Source organism: Pezoporus flaviventris, unplaced genomic scaffold, assembly GCF_033815535.1.
Source record: "Pezoporus flaviventris isolate CSIRO_AGI_PZ_B2104156 unplaced genomic scaffold, CSIRO_AGI_Pfla_v1 ptg000047l, whole genome shotgun sequence".
In the NCBI taxonomy this organism is placed as follows: domain Eukaryota; kingdom Metazoa; phylum Chordata; class Aves; order Psittaciformes; family Psittacidae; genus Pezoporus; species Pezoporus flaviventris.
Window position 1 is genome coordinate 13,846,102 of NW_026892595.1, and position 19,578 is coordinate 13,865,679.

The window sequence follows — 19,578 nt, forward strand, 5'->3', positions numbered from 1 at the left end:
CTAACATTGATATTTGTGTTTAATCTAACAAGACACTTGCTAACAGATAGACCAGGCAGGAACAGAGAGCAAGGGGGAAGGACCATGTTTTTCCCTTGGTTGGGCAGCTCCAAACACTGCTGTGAACCTTCTGTGCTCTGCAACGAGCAGTTACTCTCACAAAAAGGGAAAATTCTAACGCCATAACAGTTCTCAGTTCTTTGGATGTATTCCCTTTGTCTCAAAGATTTCTGTTGTGTCTTGCTGTACTCTGTTGGGTGCTGCTTGTTTAATTATTACCTGCTCCAACACACTCAACTGGAATCAATGCCATCTCCTTTCCATCTGCTTCTTGTTTTAAAAGCTGAGCATATCTCTTGGCTCCTGAACATGTGTGCAACTTTTCAGTAATTCCCATATGATTGATGAGAATATATTCTGCCTGATTTGGAGGGAAGGGGTGTTTGGTCTCCACCCCACTTTTCTAATGCCCATATACACACAAAAAGTCAGTCCTATGGTATCTATTACAGATTATTTCACTAAGCAACCAGCCAAGTCTTTGTTCTGTAATTTAGTAGAACAAAGTAAGCTTGAACTTGACCCTCCAGCCGTTTTCAGCAAACAACATCTGTGTGAAGCCGTTAGGCTTCCAATACATTGACTCACTGCAATGTCTATAAGAGTGAATCTTGCAAAACGTGTTGTGGACTCTTCAGCACCATCGCTGCAGTTGGTATTCTGTGTTGGGTATATACTGATCTTATGTAGATCATGCTTAGCTGGTCTTATTATCACAAAAATGCCTTTACTGGAGAGCAGGAATGAAGTGCAGGAAAAAACGTGAGTAGGCTTTTTCAAGCACACTCAGAAAGAGCTGGTGAGCTTTTAACTACTGCCCTCTCAGTTAGCCACTCAAAGGGACAGTCTAAGCAGGTCTGCAGGAGAAGGGGAGGTGGCAGTGAGGGGTGTGAGCACCACCAAGGAGGAGCAGTGCCTGGAAAGATGTGGACTGGCTCCAGTGCTGAGCTGACAAGGAGAGAGGATTCCTTGGCTGCCAAAGGACTGAGGGGCTCTGTGCTTGGCCTCCCTATTTCCTCTCTACACTCTCTTCCTCTGTCCTAGTCCATGTGCCCTCACTCCATCCTACACGCAGGTGGCTCATCCACCCTCTGGCCAACTTGCAGCTCCCTGTGCTTCCAGCTGTAATTTCCCACACACCACAGCAGCAGCAGCTCCCCAGCTCTCTCTCCCCACACTCCTGACTTCACCAGTTGTTTCCCAGCTCTGTGACATGGTGGGGCCCCAGCTGGACACTACAGGGCTCCCAAAGGCTGGTCTCACCCATGGCTACCCCCCAACACTCCTCAGGGAGCCTTGGGCAGGGCCCAGTCCTGTCAGAGAGGGTACAGCAGCTGTGTGATTCTCACAGGACTTCTGAGCATTTGCATGAGGAGCAGCTTTCAATGGCCACATCGACACAGATACTCAGGCGCACACTGGGGATGGTATTCCACAAATCACTCATATCCTGCTCTTTCACACACACCTACACCTTCTCAATGATAAACCATCCCCCCATGGGTCTTTTGTTGCTCCATGTAATGTCTCTTGATCATTCTTCTTCCTGGGCTCATCCCCTATGTCCCATAACAATGTCCTGGCCCATTCCTTGCAGACCACCCCTCAACACAACCTCCCTCAGTGACCTTTCCTCAGCTGAGCTCTGCCTATTCCTCTTGGCTATTAGAGCAGGCCTGATCTCCAAAGCTGCCTTGTAGTATGTACCCTGGAGCTTTATTAACAGCTCTACCACCACCAGCTCAGGCCCTACTGCTTCCTCTGGGGTGGCCGCTCTTGCCAATGTACATTGGAAACACAGGAGGGAAGGGATGGCCTTGTGCTTGGGTGCTGGGCTGAACTTGGGCAAACACGGTCCAATCTTTTGACCACAAACTTCATGTAACTTTGGCCAAGCGCTTCATCCCTCACCTTCTCATCTGCAGCAGGGCCACCAAAAAATAGTGCTGTATACATCTTGCAGATAATAAACTCTTGAGATGGAAACCAGGTCTCTCCTATTTCTCAAAGGCTCAAGCAAATTTACAGTGCTCTATCAATGCTGAGTAGTGTGAGCCTCTGGGGAGCAGTTACTGCAAGTTCAAGTGCCTGTATTGAAGAAGAATGTGACTGCTCCCCTACTTTCCCCATAGACCCGTGAAACCATATAGGGTTATTTTTTTAGCTGCTTATACCTGCTTTATTAGGGGCACCTGTTACAACTAGTGAAATAAAGTGAAACTAAACTGATGAGGAAAGTAGTTGTGGGTACTGTGATTTAAGCTATTAATTAATCTCAGACCTACTGAAAAAGTCTGCTTATTCCATCATCATCAATCCAATCACATATAAACCTACTGAAATGTCATACAAATTACAGTTTTCCAAGCTGTTGCGTAGAACTATTCAGGTGGGAAGAGCTGTAACTATTAGAGACCTCACCTGGAGTATTGTGTGCAGTTCTGGTGTCCTCAACATAAAAAGGACATGGAACTGTTGGAACAAGTCCAGAGGAGGGCCACGAGGATGATCAGGGGACTGGAGCACCTCCTGTATGAAGATAGGCTGAGAAAGTTGGGGCTGTTCAGCCTGGAGACGAGAAGGCTGCGTGGAGACCTCATAGCAGCCTTCCAGTATCTGAAGGGGGCCTGTAGGGATGCTGGAGAGGGACTCTTCATTAGAGACTGTAGTGATAGGACAAGGGCTAAGGGGTTAAAACTTAAGCAGGGGAAGTTTAGGTTGGATATAAGAAGGAAATTCTTTCCTGTTAGGGTGGTGAGGCACTGGAATGGGTTGCTCAGGGAGTTTGTGAATGCTCCATCCCTGGCAGTGTTCAAGACCAGGTTGGACGAGGCATTGGGTGATACGATTTAGTGTGAGGTGTCCCTGCCCATGGCAGGGGGGTTGGAACTAGATGATCTTAAGGTCCTTTCCAACCCTAACTATTCTATGATTTTATGATTCTATAATACTTCTCTTTTCAACTTCGCGTCCATGGACACCAAAGGGATCACACTTGCTTTTCTTTTGAACATAGACTTATCTAGGAACTACATGTAATTTCTAGAGCTTCTCAACAAAATACTCTGCAGCTTTTCAGCGAAAAGTTAGATATGTAGAGCCTTGCCTTTGCTCTACTGCACACCAGAGTATTGCCTTTTTTGTCTGTAACTGAGGGATGTACAGCCCAGCATGGGAATACACATACACAACCATGAATCAGATCATTGAAGTGGATTTTGAGGAATGAAAACGCATGTCCCTGAGCAACATCCAGGCTGGGATGCCGACTCAACCATAAGGAGCTGTTGAAAGTGAAGTCACTGGGGCACCGAATTCCTGGGTGCCCCCTGAAAAGTCAGACCTGTCTGAAGCTGAGCAGTCAGGATCATTGTAACACTTGAAAATCTTGGCCCAAGAATGGCCTTGTGTTAAGCCTAGCAGGGTCACTTCATATTGGCATGCAGAGCTGCTGTGAAACCACCATGAGTAGAAGAGGGTGGCAACAGTCTGCGCCTAATGTTGTAACTCCTTTTTTTAGCTGGATACAAAGATGACGTCCAAAGCTTTCATGAAAACTTGCCTTCTCAGCACACTGATGATGTCTACAGCTTGAAAAGACTGACAGGAGAATCAGTTTCTTGATTTACCCTCCAACTCCTGATTTTTTGCTGCCATAGACAGCAGGCACCAGCAAACAAACAACTCAACTGCTGGTGCTCTAAGCAGATATGAAGCTTTTTTCTATCTACTGTCTTAACTGTTACATTTAACTGTGAAGTGCTTCTGCCAGGGGCTCCAGGGAAGTGCAGAATTTGGGTGTTGGCGTGCCTGTTCTATGCGCTAAGCACAGAGCAAATTCGTGGCACAGAAAGCCTGCACTTCAAATATAAAATATGGAGCTGCAGATGGATATAATAAAGCAGGAACCATATGGAAACAATGACACAATTATGAGCAGCATAATAAGCAACGGTCATAGCGCACCAAGGCCATAAGCAGACTTCCTATTCTGGATTCCTAAATTTGGCATCTTATACCTAAATAGAAGTCATCTGTCCCATCAAGGCAATCCAGAGGTTCTCTCCTAGTTACCCCAATGCCTTATACAGCCAGTGGAAATGTCAGCTGTGGGTTTGCTCTCCAGCAGCTCCCTTGAGCCCATCCGGCACCACTCAAGTCTGGTGCCAAGGAGGAAACAGCAGGCGCCAACTCCTTTTTCCATGCCCCTCTGAGGGCTGAGGCACTGGGTGCCACCGGGATGTGCTGCCCCAGGGCCACATTGTCAGAAGAGCACTGGTATGTGAGGTGGGGGAGGCGAGAAGCAAGACCCTGCGCCAGTGAGCTTGTTGCAGCCAGCTTGTTGCAGCCCTTTGTTGCCTGCTCTGCTCTCAGCTGTGCTGTGGTTTGCAGCAGCCCATGGTGCAGTGGAACCATAGAGCTGCAGGGAGAGGGAGCAGGAGGGTCTGGCTGCAGTTAACCAACCAGTCTGGTCTTCCAGGAGTGGACAGTTACAGTTTTTGCTCATATGCGTGAGTAGTGTGCATCTTTTGTATTACAAAATGCATGAGCATTGACTTTTACCCACCCCAGGATGGTCCCATGTTACTGAGTGACAGAAGGTCACTCACTCTCCTGTGGGTCCCAGGTGCCCAGTGTTGTTTTCTGCACCATCGGTGCTTATCCTGTGTGATGGGTGAAGCACATGTCTCTTCCCAGAGATGTCCATCACTCAGTTACGCTCTTCTCCTGAGAAACAATTAGTTATTCAGATCCTGACAGGTTGAATAGAGTCTAGCACTCACTTTCTCTGCTTTATGGCTGAGTGTGGTATCCAAGAGGGTGTTATATATGCAGTGTCCCTTTCTCCTTTGGTCCTTTCTCGAGCCTGTCACTGTGTAGCACAGCCTGAGCAGGTTGAATGGCTTCATGTCTCCCACAGACTTCAAGTTATTCTGCACAAGTTGAAAAAACCCTGGCAATAAAATGCTCATACACTTCTGAGTATGTGCAGTAAAGTGTATGAGAAACCAGCAGTAGAAGCAGCACTGCTAAGACTGGATACCTCCTCAGGCTGGCAGCCCCAAGTAGTATGTGGTACAAATTGCTCTGCTGAACTAAGGCTTCTAAATTACTCTTAAATCAGCCTTTGGTTTGCTCACAGTCAGTCTGAATGTTGGTCTATTGCCAATAACAAATGAACTTGAAGAAGGCTGGAATTCCAACCATTTTGTTTAAGATTCCCAGTGAATGTCTTTGAAAGTTTGTAGCCTTGCCATGTTCTGCTAATCACTTAAGCATTTAACTTGTCAGGTGCTCAGAAGTTCATGATTTTTGTTCTTCTTTCTGGCCAAATTTTTTTCCAATTTGATAGCTTAAAACAAGCATCTGTATTTTTATGTAAGCATCTAAATCAACACTTTGCCACATTCTGAATCTCCCATCTCTGAAAATCAGCCATTCTAAGATACCTACATATGGTTTTAGGAACCTAACTTCTGACAGCCAAATTCATGTCTGTGATACTTTCACATGTTTTTAATAAGAATCTAAACATAAACCAGACCAAAGAAAAAAAGAAGGGGAGTGGAGGGGATAAAAACAATACCCTGTAGGATATCTATGTGTTGACATAAAATATGGAATAATCGCTGCCTTTTGCATATGTGTATGCAGATTTTCTTTCAAAAGTGAATTATGGAATCAGTAGTTCAGACCATCCTTGGAAGATTATTATATCTCACACATAACAAAACAGCAGGCCTTACACTGAGATGTTTTTCAGTGGCAATTCAGTGTCCATCACTCCTCAACAGAAGGTCTTCACTTGCTCCCATGTGCTTACTTCTATTCCTGTTTTGTCAGGCCTAGGCAGAGGTTTAGCTGCAGTGACCGTCCAGCCATGAAAAGTGGAATGCATTTGTTCTTCCTTACACAAAGACTGGAAGAGCATGTGTCTATGCTCAAAACTTAAACTGAAATCCAAACTGATCACCATACTCCCACCAGGAGAATGCTTAAAAAGTGTGAAAAGGGAGTGCATTCACTATGTACCTTTTTCCTGCTCTAGAGAGCACCTACAAACAAGAATGAGAGCTGTGGAGCTGCCATAGCCTTGTACGTACGTGTTTGCTGTGATCAAAACCTCTTAGGCAGGATGTGTGTGGCACTTTCAGACTTCGGTCTGGTCCAGAGTTTGCAGCAGGAGCTACTGAGGACAAAAAGCTCCTTCCTCAAGCCATAGATCGAGACAGAGATTTCCTTTCCTGTGTATGTACCAGCACAGCCGCACTCTTCTCCCATGCAATATTAGGCAAGAAGATGAATTTCACCGACAGAGGGATCTGATGGGGTTTAGCACTTCCATGGCTTTGTGTGTGCGACTCAGCTCACTGGCTATAGTTGGATATTGTAGAAAGGCTTCTTCATTCTTTACATTCGGTACTTCTCAGTTTGGTTTACACCCACTAAAAATCGTTTCCATGTTTTTCTTCCTTACAAGGAAAATAAACTTGTAAAGAGGGAGAAGTGAAGGGTTACATCTGGAGAGAGTTATGGCTGTGGCTCAAAGGAACAACTGGAATGTCTGTAATGAGGAAGTTTCTTCCACGCAGCCATTTTTCTCCTTTTCTTGGGAAGTACAGAAACGTGCTGCTTCTGTTCACAGAGCGCAGCCCCCGTGCAAATTCCAGTGAGGGACTGCAACAGCAACCCTGCTGAGAGTATGGGTGGTGATTTACGTCGGTACAACCCACTCAGCCTCATGCACATTGTCAGGAGCATCTCAGCATCAGAAACTTTACCTATCTTGAAACTAATTATAAGAAGCCACAGCCATAGTAACAACAGCAGATTTTATAATTGGCTAATTCTGATAATTTTTGGTATGAATTTGGGGAAAACGGATGACCCAGGGAATTACAGAGCAGTCAGTCTCACCTCTGTGCCTGGCAAAATCTTGGAGCAGATTCTCCTGGATGGCATGCTAAGGCACATGAAAATCAACAAGGTGCTTGGTGACAGCCAGCATGGCTTCACTAAGGGGAAATCCTGCCTGACCAATTTGGTGGCTTTCCATGATGGGGCTACGGAACTGATGGACAGGGGTAGAGCAGTTGATGGCATCTACCTGGACTTGTGCAAAGCGTTCGACATTGTCCCACACGACATCCTTGTCTCTAAATTGGAGAGACATCAATTTGATAGGTGGACCACTCGGTGGATAAAGAACTGGCTGGATGGCCACACACAAAGAGTTGTGGTCAATGGCTCAATGTCCGGCTGGAGACCAGTAACGAGTGGTGTCCCTCAGGGATCGGTGTTGGGACCGGTCTTGTTCAACATCTTTGTCGCTGACATGGACAGTGGGATTGAGTGCGCCCTCAGCAAGTTTGCCGATGACACCAAGCTGTGTGGTTCAGTTGATACCCTGGAGGGAAGGAATGCCATCCAGAGGAACCTTGACACACTTGTGAGGTGGCCAATGCCAATCTCACGAAGTTCAACCATGCCAAGTGCAAGGTCCTACACCTGGGTCGGAGCAATCCCAGGCATAGCTACAGGTTGGGCAGAGAAGAGATTCAGAGCAGCCATGCGGAAAAGGACTTGGGGATGTTGGTTGATGAGAGAATGAACATGAGCCAGCTTCAGTGTGCACTTGCAGCCCAGAAAGCCAACCGTATCCTGGGCTGCATCCAAAGGAGCGTGACCAGCAGGTCGAAGGAGGTGATCCTGCCCCTCTCCTGTGCTCTTGTGAGACCTCACCTGGAGTATTGTGTGCAGTTCTGGTGTCCTCAACATAAAAAGGACATGGAACTGTTGGAACAAGTCCAGAGAAGGGCCATGAGGATGATCAAGGGACTGGAGCACCTCCCGTATGAAGACAGACTGAGAAAGTTGGGGCTGTTCAGCCTGGAGAAGAGAAGGCTGCGTGGAGACCTCATAGCAGCCTTCCAGTATCTGAAGGGGGCCTGTAGGGATGCTGGAGAGGGACTCTTCATTAGGGACTGTAGTGACAGTACAAAGGGGTAATGGGTTAAAATTTAAACAGGGATGTTCAGGTTAGATATAAAGACGTTCTTTACTGTGAGGGTGGTGGTAAATGCCCCATCCCTGGCGGTGTTCAAGGCCAGGTTGGACAGAGGCTTGGGTGGCATGGTTTAGTGTGAGGTGTCCCTGCCCATGGCAGGGGGATTGGAACTTTCCATTTCCAACCTCAACCATTCTATGATTCTATGATCTTGTGTATTTCTGAAAAGCTTAGTACCTTCAGACCTCACTGAATTCAGCCAGCATCAGGAGTGTTTAGCAGACACAAAGACTCTTTGCAGAGATGGTGACTTGGAGATCAGCAGTACAGAGTCCACCACTGCCTCATGCTGTGTTGCAGGATGACTTCTTCCACATTAAGGCTCAATTCTGAATATTTAGGAAAATATGGGATGAATAAACAGAAAAAGAAAAATTTTCTTTGGTGTAAAGAAGTGATATGAAGCCTGGAGAAAGACATATAGAGGGGATCCAGCCTGCAACACTTGGCATTTGTCTCTAGGATATCTATCTGACCGCAGTTCTCAAGGGTTGGAGGGCTTTGTTGTTTCATGAAGGTGAATGGTATGCAGTTCAAAACAACTCAGTTCTCAAGCTGATGTAGCTTGTCATTGAATGCTTTTTAAACAAAAGATTGATTTCTGGTCCTGAAATTCAAGTGTTATCTGCATCTGGTTTTATTTTTAAATCTCTCTTTATTTTTAAATCCCTCTTTCAAAAAAAGAAACTCGCCCAGGTGCTTAACTGTTTAAGAACAACTTGGTTTCTGAAGAGAAGGGTCAATGTTTGAAGACCTTAATATTCATTTAAGTAAAGTCAGAAAGTTATTTTAAGTGAATATAGTATCTGAAAAAAAATCATTATCTCTGAGGCTTTTCCCTCATTTTATAAGTTTACACACAGTTTATAAGCTTGTTAGTTTATAAACAAACTTATTTTGGGGTAATAAAATTGAAGAGAAATTAGCAATCTATAAGGCAATAACATCTACAGTGACATATTTTGGTTTACATTCATAATGCCTAGAGTATTTGTAATATACCATGTCCTAAATGCTGTTCTTGTTTTGCTTTTCCCATAAGCATGCCAGACTGAGGACAAAGTTTTGGGAAGAAATATTGAACTTCACTTGTTTCTAAGAATGCCACTCAACAGAGAACAGAATCTTCCCCATAACGGATCTTCTTTTTTGTCTGAAATACTTTAGCTTCTATTTGCAGCCACTTTTCCCTTTCTAATTTGTCTAACACAGAACAAAACTATGCCAAAGTGAAAGTATTGATTAAGGAAAGAATTTGCTGTTCACGTCAGTGTTTAGTGGTTTTTTGGAAATAATTGTGAGCAGAACAGCTACCAGTATCCCAAATGAGCAGCATCTGAAGTGCACCTATCAACTGGTTTTCCAAACACTCCCATGCGTGCTTGACTTGTTCCTGCACCATCTCCAGTAACTCTTCCTGATAGTTATATGTGTCACCAGAACAAATGTGGAGGAGAAATTGTGTTTAAAAATAGTGAAAAACACTACGGAAAACTGAGGGCAGAGACATGGAGATCTCCTTGCTCAGTCTTGAAACAAATCCACTGGTCCCACATGACAGCTATGAAAGCACTTGCCTGACAGTCCATCACCATGAAACGAAAGACTCTACTGTGCCTCAGACTTTGCCATTCTTCACCCTTGAGCAGTCATCCACATCTCCTGAACATTCAATTATGTGGGAATTAATTACACACTATGTTAAATTCACCTGACAGGTATTCTGATGAGGTGATTTGCCAGCTGTTTAGTTGTCCTCACTGTTGAAAGTCTGTGTTTCATTTGCAGTCCAAATTTGTTAAAGTTCAGCACACAATTGTTACATCTTACACTGCCTTTGCATGGGGAGTTTGTTATCAATACATTATACCAATATCAACATTTTATATGTGTTAATATTATGGTACTATTAAGCTTATGTTTCCTATGGGATTATTGAAAAAAGCATTAAATAACATGGGAGGAATACTGGATTCCTCTTAGAAATACACTTGCTCAATGATGACATTCCATTGCCAATGTTCTCCTGCTTCCAAATTCTATTTTGACACATATTGTCTCTTTGGTTGGTAATCCACTCCATACGGGCCATGCTGATTCTGACTGAAGCTCCTTTGCTTTTAAAATATCCCACAACATCAAGTGCTTTAAAGAAGTATGCCATCCATCAGTGCTGCCTTTTTAGCAAATACATTTATAGTCACATTTTTAAGATACAGCTAGACAAGAACAGATTTCCAAACAATGCATCTTGACTGGCAAAACCAAAATGTTATCGCCACTGCTCTAATAACTCACTAATGAGCTCTTCAGCAGCAAGTTTAGAAGGCCCTGCAGACCACAGGATTGTTCAGGAAACTGCAGGACTTATTCCAGATGCAAGTGTTCCGTGGCAACCTTCTATTGAGGGAGTAATTTAACCCTAACAGTTAATGCAGGATCTTTTCTTGACCTACCAAGGTGACATCCAGCAAGGAAGAGACAAACCATTAATGTCTTACAGTAAGAAATGTGTACCGCAGCCAGCAATGGTTTTAGTCAGTCCCAATGACAAAGACAACCTTATTTCCTTCTCTGATAGAAGACAGATTCCTGACTTCTTAGGGCCCTGGGTTTGTACGTGTCTTTACTGCTGTAAAGAAATGTGTTTAGAATGGAAATACATTGTTCTGAAACTGAAGCTGAGTACATTCTGAGGAGCATAATTCAGGGAAGGACTGTGCTGTGCAGACAAAGCAGAAGAAGCATCTGGGCATCTGTGCCACAAAAAAGCTAACTCTGGACTTGTTAGTGAATTGTAGAAAAGAATTCCTGTTTGGAGGCAGTAATTTTAATATTAAAGTTTGGCTATAAAAGACTTAGGAGCACTGAAGCCCAAACTGCTTCCCTTTGCCATCATAAAGTCAGAACTGCTATCAAAACCTCCCTTCTCTCCAGATGGAGAGTGATGAGGGGGGTAGGAAGGAGGAGGGGGATTGTGTCTTTGTGGATATCTTGTTTGGGGTGGGAGAGCAGCAGCTGTGAGCTCTTCAGCTCTTCCCAAGCTTCCTTAATGAATGAGGAAGGGGAAATTGGAAGGTGGTCATTGAGCATTCTGACTCATCCCGTTACTGGCTTCCTCATGTTACAAACATACAAAATATGGTGGGAAATATGATGCTTCTGTATGATATTTCTGTTGTGAATGTGTTAGGAGTTAGTAACTATGTTAATAACTATGCATGCAGATATACTGGAACTTAAATTGGATGCAATTGTACTTCAGCAGTTTGGCCTTTACCCCTAAAATGGAAAGCAGCCATGGAATTACTTGCCATGACAAGAATAAAATTAGTCTTGCATGCAGCATAGGTTTCAGGGGGAAATGAGAAGGACTTCATATATAACCATGTACCAAGGATCCTGATTTGGCAGGGCTTCCATTAGTTTTTCTTTGCAAAATGTTTCTTATCAAGATGGCTACCTGGAGTCTTTCTCATCTTTCCTGTTCCTTAGGGATTTTCCTTACAGGAAAAGTTTTAAAATTCTAGATATAATTGCAATTTTTGCTCTTAACTTTTCAGACTCAGGGGTGTCCTAGGTTCTGTGCTCTCCAACACAGACTGCCAGGCAGCTGGAAGGAAAACTCCTTTATAAATCAAAGCTCTTGTTTCATCCCTTCTTTACTCCCTTGTCCAGTCAAACAGATTAATTCTGGATTGAGAACATAATTTAGTGCTTTTATTGCTCTCCCTCAGGCCAGAGGACATTTAGTTCTTAAAGTAAAATGTTCATAAATAATACTTTGCTTAAGTTTGCTGCAGAAGCTGAATTGTTGTAAACCTTTTTTCACCCAGGCTGCCTGCAAATGAACATCCTCGCAGAAAGGGCCTCATCACCAAGGGCATGAAGCCAGGACAGCAGTTGAGAGGGTTTACTCAGGTAATGGTGGGATGCTTTTCTCAGCCAGGACATACAAATGCTGGCTGCCTGCGTATCCAACGGAGTCCTACACATCCCTGCTAATCCTACTAACACCCTGATACACACTACCGCATGTGCTGATACACCATAGCCATGAGCAGCAGAGGACACTCGCAGTAACAAGCCGGTTTCACAGCACACAGAAGTGAATGGGCCACCCCACCTCTGAGACCTCCCTGCCCTGCAGGTGAAGCACTAGCCCAGCCCAGTAGAGCTCACCACCACTGGCAGCATAGCCCTGCCATGCTGCAAGTGCTGCTCCTTCCCCTTCACTCCCACTAACAAGCATCACACTGATATAAATGACAAATGTGTTGAGGGGAAGGAGATTAGACAATAAATAAGAAAGAGGGAGGAAGCAAAGGAGAAATACACTCCTTCTGCTGACATGTCATCACTGGAACATCTGCACTATGTCTGGGTGTGCTAATGATCTCCTCTGAAACCCCACTGCAAGACAATTAGGGCTGATAAATCAAAAGGGTTTTTTGGTTTTAAGATCCCAGATGCTATGCTGGGGGAAAAAAGGGGGGATAAAAAGAAAAGAATGGGCACTTTATCTCACCTTAAATCTGCTGAGTGCTGACACAAAAACCAGAACTTTAAAAAGATAGTAGAGTGCCATAAAACACAAAAAGGGGAGGGTTTTTCCACATCTGTCTGGATTCCAACTTGTGCTCAAGACATTCTTCATCTCTCTTTTTTTTTTTTGGGGGGGGGGGGGCAAAAAAAGGAGCCTATTTTTCCTACTCTTCAGGAGTTGTGTACCTATGCTCTTGACTGATGAACTCTTTCATAATCACATAAGCTTGTTCATCTAATAAAAAGTTATTCTAAAAAATCAAACCATAAATTATAGGATGATTTCATTGCAAAGGTTAGGGGAAGGTCAGAATTGTTTACTAATGTTTATTCTTTCCCTCTCTAGGACATACTCGATTAAAAGTATGTATCAGGGGCTTTTCCAGTTATGTTTGTACACACTGTCTCCCACACCCTCGTGCAGAAGTAGGAAGCAAAGTACATACTGTTTATAAAGCTGAAGCTGGACAAGGTATCTGCAACAGTCAGTCTGACTAGCCTGAGCCTCCATCCCTTTCACAAATTCTGTAGTAGCTGTATGGCACTTCCAATTAGTTTGCAACTAAGATTCCTCCAAGCAAGGGACAGATTGGAGGAGCTGGGTGTCAGCTGCACCACTGCCCTGGGGGTGCTGTAGCAGCTCCACACCTTTCAGAGACCTGGGAGGAACTGATCAAAAAGTTTGCAAACACTGAGAAGCAAGTCGATGCACCACAAAAAGCCACTCATGTAATGAAAGCGCAGTTTTCTCAGGGCTAGTAAACATTGTCTAGAGTCAGCATCTGGTGTTAGTGCAGAACCTCCCTCTCCAAAGGGTTGAGAAATAACAGCTTTCAAATCATCAAAGTGTTTTTCGTAAACCAAAATAGGGACAGGCTCCTGCCACTACAAATCTGTTGGCCTTCAGTGGTCAACAACTTCCTGGACTTTCTTCATTAAAAGACACCTCTGGTACCTGGTTGTATAATGATGTTGATGCTAGTAGAACTAGAGAGCACTGTTGTGGATGGTTTCAGTAACTACAGGTGCCATTGTCATTAATAATATAGAGCAGTGCTGATGTCAACTAATGTCATACATATGCTTTCACTGTGCAAGACATCTTGGTGCTAGCACTGACCTTATACCATTAAGAGCATGGCTTTCTCAGTATGTAGTCCTAGAAGTGCACGGTTTGTTTTGCATGCTTCTACACCTCCATAAATTTGCACCAGATCAGGAGCTGCACTTTCCGTTGGGCTGTACGGGCTATTGAAAGCCTTTGACCCAATCTGTCAATTTGTAACAGCTGATCTCCCTTCTAAATGGAGCAAGAGTGTGTCCTGTGAGATGACATCACCCACTGCTCTGGCTGGTGATAATGCAGATGAGAGAGAAAAAATACTTTCTTCACTACTAATGAATCCACACATCTGCAGAGCTGGACATGAATGTCAGTAAGACTGTGATTATTTCCCACTGTACTGAAGCACCTTGGCCTTTGCATGAAAACCAAAGAACAAAAGAGTTTGCTAAAGGTCTTTCTGGACCTGAAAGGTGACTCTCAACTGCTCTGTGTTCAGGGGCTGGGTGCTAGGTACAAGTGAGAAGGTTGCCCAGGAGAGGAGGACAATAGAGGGTGAAGTGCAGCTCTGGAGAAAATGTTTTCCAGCAGCCATGCCTGTTACAACACCCTGCAGCTGCTTGTCTTCTTTAACAGTCAGAGCATGACTGCAAATTAAAAAACAGATCAGTACGGGCAAGCAGGTAAAAATGAAGTGCTTAGGAAGGATGTGACTGGTGGACAGACTGTTAGAGAGTACCTTACCACCATCTCCACAGTTGTGGTCATTCTTGTTTAGCTGGGGAAGGAGAACTCAGAAAGCAAATATCTTGCATCTGCCCAAAACCAAGGACTTGGAAGAAACGGTGCAATGAAACAACCCAGTGCAAGGCTACAGCAAACTACTGGAGCATGACCCACAAATACAAACCGGATGCTTGCCAGCATGTGAACAGGGTGGCTTCTGTGTGAAGTGACTGCAGATCAGCACAGCCAAATATCCTGGTTATTCTTAGCAGACTACAAAGCAGCTGGAAAAACACCAAAAAATTCACAACTCAGATACCACCACACTTGAACTGTAAGAGGAGAAAAGCTGAACCTCTACCCATTGCCAGTATGTTAAAGATATGGTTTGATGAAACTCAGAGCTGCATTTTAGTAACTTCACTATTCTAAAATCATAAAGAGTTTGCAGAAAAGCAATTCTTTATAGCTGGACAAGTCTTTTTTGCTGAAGTTGGCCATGACCATGACATCCTAAACATCTGCTACTGAGACCCTGCTCTTTTCAGAAGAGTCAAAGAAGCTAGAGATAGCTTTAGATAGATAGAGAAGACCTGCAAGGTCAGCTAGTCCATCTCCTTGACAGTGTTTGTTGTTTCATTCCTCCCTTGTTTCCCATGTCTTAATTTAAACTTGTCCTTATTTCCTTCCTCCTTATCAACCATATGAATCTCCTTTAAAACAACTGCCCTCCTCCTCAGTATCAGATCAGATAATAGAGTTCACATTTCATGTCTTTCCCTTGTAGAACCTGAAATTAATCTGTTTCCATTAAGGGCTCAATTGTAGTTTATCACTATCTCCCATCTCTTCATTTTTACTTGTTCTGTGCACTTTGCATTTTGTCAGCTGTGGCCAATAGTTCCTCCCTCCCTTACCCACTCACCTATGAAATTTCATTTGCATTTAGTCACATAACTATTTTTTATCATCTCTTTAATGATTAATGAATATTAGGATCTGCATCTCATTTTATTTTCATGAAAGCCAGCAGTGATGGACTTCTTGGGACATGATAATATGTCTGTTTTCACTTGTTTTTAGTCTGAACTTTGCTCTTCCTTCCTCGCTTGCAGGTTCCTTAGCTTGCTTCCTTTGTAGCTCCCTTGAGGCCAGCAACATTTTCTCTTGCTCCTTCTGTCATTTTTCCCACCGATGAACATTTAATCTACTTGTAGCGCTTCCATCATTATACCTTGTAACACTTTTATTTTCACCTCACAGCCTGGGTTGTTGGCTGCCTGGCAAGGCTGTTCCGACATTTTCTAAAGTGAGATGACGTCAAGATAACAACTGCTAATTACAACTGAAAACTAATCACAGTCACAATTAACTGCCCAGTTACTAGTAATTCTTTTATTTGACCTTGTCTTCTTAATTACGCTGATTTAAAATGTTACTGAAAATTATAGCAGTTTTTCAATAGATTTCATACTGTAGTGCTGTATATATATTATATCTATATATATGTAATGTGATTGCCGGCTCCATTAGTACTCTAATGTGCAATTTTCAGATTATAACTGATTGTCATGGTAACCTTGTGCTCCAGTTCCTGGAGCAGGAGAAACCACAGTAAAGATGAAACAGTTTCTCACCTTTACAGGCTGGCTATCCAAACAGACATATAAAAACATGGATCTGAATCATCTCCATGTGCAAAAGCCAAGGTACCCTCAGTATTTTGCAGTGCCTTTACTGTGTTTTTGATTTCCTATGGGCGTAAGAAAAATTTAATATACTGAAGCCATTTACTTTGACTTGGTCAGAATGTTTTTAATATACCACTGTCTTAGGCTAATGAAGACTGGGCTAGCTGCACATAGTGCCCATTGCATGTAAGATGGAGGGGCTGTCTGTCCTCCTTTACCTTTTACAAGTATTATCTTTTTTCATTGGACGTCCAAGCAAAGATGCATTCCAGTATCCTTGCAGGTACTGAGGATTTTCAAGCTGCTGCCACTCTACTAGAATGCTTTAGTGTCTTTTGAGTTACTATGAAGCTTCCCATCACTGCAGAGTTCGATTCCAATTAACTTCTCCTGCCCAGCTTGCTTGAAAAACAATCCATGACATTTTTCAGGGAGGAACACATCCTCCAGATAACAGGCTTCCATCATTTTTTGTATCAAAGAGCTTCCAAATCAAAAGCTGAAACAAAGTCTTTTTACTTTATCAAGGCAAAATGCTCTGATTTCACTCAAATGAATGTTCTGATAAGTCCACTTTGGTATTCCCAAAATTCAACTTTGGGGAATACTTGGTATATGGGAGGGTATAAATTTTCACTTTTCATTCCAACTGGAGATGTAAGAAAATTCAGATGGCTATTTCCCCCCCCCCCCCCCCCCCCAAACTTCAGCATTTCAACCATCTCACAGCAGGATTCCCATTTACAGTGCAGATTTCCTGTCTGCTCTACAACCTTCTCCGAAAGTTTGAGGCTAAAACATTCTGCTCCCCTCCTCAGTAGATCAACTGATTAAAATATTGGCTGATCCTTAGTAACCAAGGGCTATAGCTTAAAAAATCCCATAATTTCCCTCTGCCCTTTATTTTAGTTTGCCCAAGGGAGTGCAGAAAAAGCAAATATTATCTATAGACATTTTTTTGGTTTTCAGAGGCCACATGCAAAAAGCTTTCCCCTCCTTGGAGTCGCAACCCCTTTCCTCCAGGTCTTTGTGATATCTCGTATATACTTTCTCTCATTAGTTGTTGTGTATCTTCCAAGACAAACACAACTCCAGAACCACTGGATAGCTTCAAATTGCAAGGCATAGGATCAAAAACTATTGGCTTTAGGCTACAGGCAGCCCTGCTGCACATGGGGATTTGAGTTAATTCTCTAAAAGGCTGCTTTTTTTCCCCATTCCCCTGTAAATACTAGAGCAATGTTCACAACAATGATTTCATGTTTTTCTAGGGGCAGCAGCCACTTGGTTTCATGTTTTGATGAACAGAGAATGTTCCTGTGGCAATTTTTAGTGGGAAAACTTTATCCTGTAAATGCACTATGAAAGAACACTCTAGAGGATGTGGGATGGTTATTGGTATAGTCAGGAGGGCAAAACCCTGTTCTGTTGAGCTTCATTTGTATTTCTCAGATGGGAGTGTGGGGAACTGGAATGCCAGTTCAGACTGTTTCTGTGTAAATGAATATGTGGTTGTGCAATGCACAAGACTGCATAACTCATGTGCTGCATTGCCCAAGCACCCAGCACGAAAGAAACAAATGGTTTCCTATCATTGCAGCACTGTTGCTCAGTTCTTAAATAGCCTCTTCAAATCAACTTCAGTTATCAGTTCCTCAGGCTCTGCAAGAGAAAGAAACTGCACATGAACTCTAGCATATCAGCAGCAAGATAGTTTATTTTAGAAGCTTAGCTTCATCTAGTAAACTCTGAAGAAGATTTGTTATTTTAAAGATGAACCGGGAATATATGGAAGCCATTTGCACAAATGGGAACCAGGTCACATAAGGCAGTATGTATGTGCTGTGTGATAATGCATTTTCTTACCTTCTGGCAAAGCAGGGACTCATAGGGCAGATGGGTGCATGCAGACGCAGGTTCACTCTGCCTGCACTCTGAGCTGGCAGGAGAGGAGTCAGCTCCCATCTGGAAGCTGTGCCATCGCATCAGTGTGGCACTGTGCCGAACCTAATGTACAGCATCTCTCAGCACTTGGTCTGTGTTGTAGTATTCAGCATACTGTTCACTATAATGTCCCATGACTCCAGTCAACTGTGGGAAATGGATAAAACTGCTACGAGAGGCCACCAAATAAATGAGCATCCTGCATTGTGGGATTAATTATATGCCAGTATTAGGTTAGGAAAAGACAGAAAAGTATTTCAATAAAAAATTATTCTCTTCTAAGCTATTCTTTGGACTTATTTTCTCTTGACTTGAGTCTCAAGACTTAGTCCTGCTCGCTCTCCAGTTACCTGCAGAGTCTTTCCATAAAAAACAGAGAAAATATAACTTGGTGTTCTCATGTAAAATGCAAGTAGAAAAGAAAAATTTCTGTGGCTGTAGGACATTTCAGATTGTTTCAAGGGAAAGCCCTCATGGGTCCCTAGTTCATATTATGACTATTGTGGAAAAACTAAAAAAAAATCGGAATTGAACCACAGAATTTGATATTTCTAAATGTTTTCTCTGATATAGCATGTCCCCACCTGACAGTGTAATTCAAGGCAGATAGGTTATGAATAGATGGCATATTCAAGGCAGATAGATATGAATATGAATGAAGATATTTTATTTCACACAAAGGTCATCTCAGTCACAGAAAGTTTACAGATCTTCCCTTTAGGTGACACTTTCTTCCACTAAAATCTGCGGAACCCCAGGCAGGATGTGCCGGTCAGTGCTTCCTTCACACAACTGAAAGTAAAGACTCAGCAGAACTGCCTAAACATTAGAAATACCCAGCAACACAGTCTCATTTCTACCTGCTTGTAATATTTCAAGAAGTCTCAGGGGGGAAAAATCATTAAATGTTTATGTATATAATTTAAATGTTATGTTTAAATGTTGTATGTCAAACATAACAACAGTTTTGGCCAAAAGTCAGGCTGACAGCTGTAGCCAGCTGCCCTTGACTGGCGAGTCTCTCAACTCATTCCCAGAGGTGAATACAGAATCCAGAAAGTCAGGATTCCCTAATTCTGGAACAAATACGGTTTGCCAGAGATGTGCTAGCACGAATGATCCCAACCTCCTTTTTATACCACAGTTGTTTTAATTAGCTGTGGAGATGGAGCTGGGAGAGGAGCAGGGCCTCCATCAGGGGCTGTAAACAGCACTTCTGAGCCACTTCACTGGCTCAAGGAGGTTTCGGGTAATGCTGTGCAATCACGTTCAAGAAGCCCAGTTGAGATGTCATAATACTCAAGTATTTGTTTGCACTATGAATAAGGCACAGATGAAATATGCTAAAAAAAAAAGTAAATAAAAATATTCAGGATTACATCTAGAGGGTGCTTATGCTTACACACAAACCAGAAGAAAGCACTCTGCTTGTTTTGAGAATAGAAATAGAAATAAAACCTCAAAAAGCTTGGAGTAAGATG

The 19,578-nt window shown here is 43.1% G+C and overlaps 1 protein-coding gene across 1 annotated transcript in view; it reads right to left on the reverse strand.

The window, feature by feature from the left end:
* Positions 1-2,908: 2,908 nt before the first annotated feature.
* The window catches only part of OLAH (oleoyl-ACP hydrolase), a 221,580-nt gene continuing 204,910 nt past the window's right edge, over positions 2,909-19,578 (reverse strand). Inside the window, exon 7 of the mRNA XM_061468387.1 lies at positions 2,909-2,981. The gene's annotated coding sequence lies outside the window, so the exon portion shown is untranslated. The remainder of the gene's footprint in view (positions 2,982-19,578) is intronic.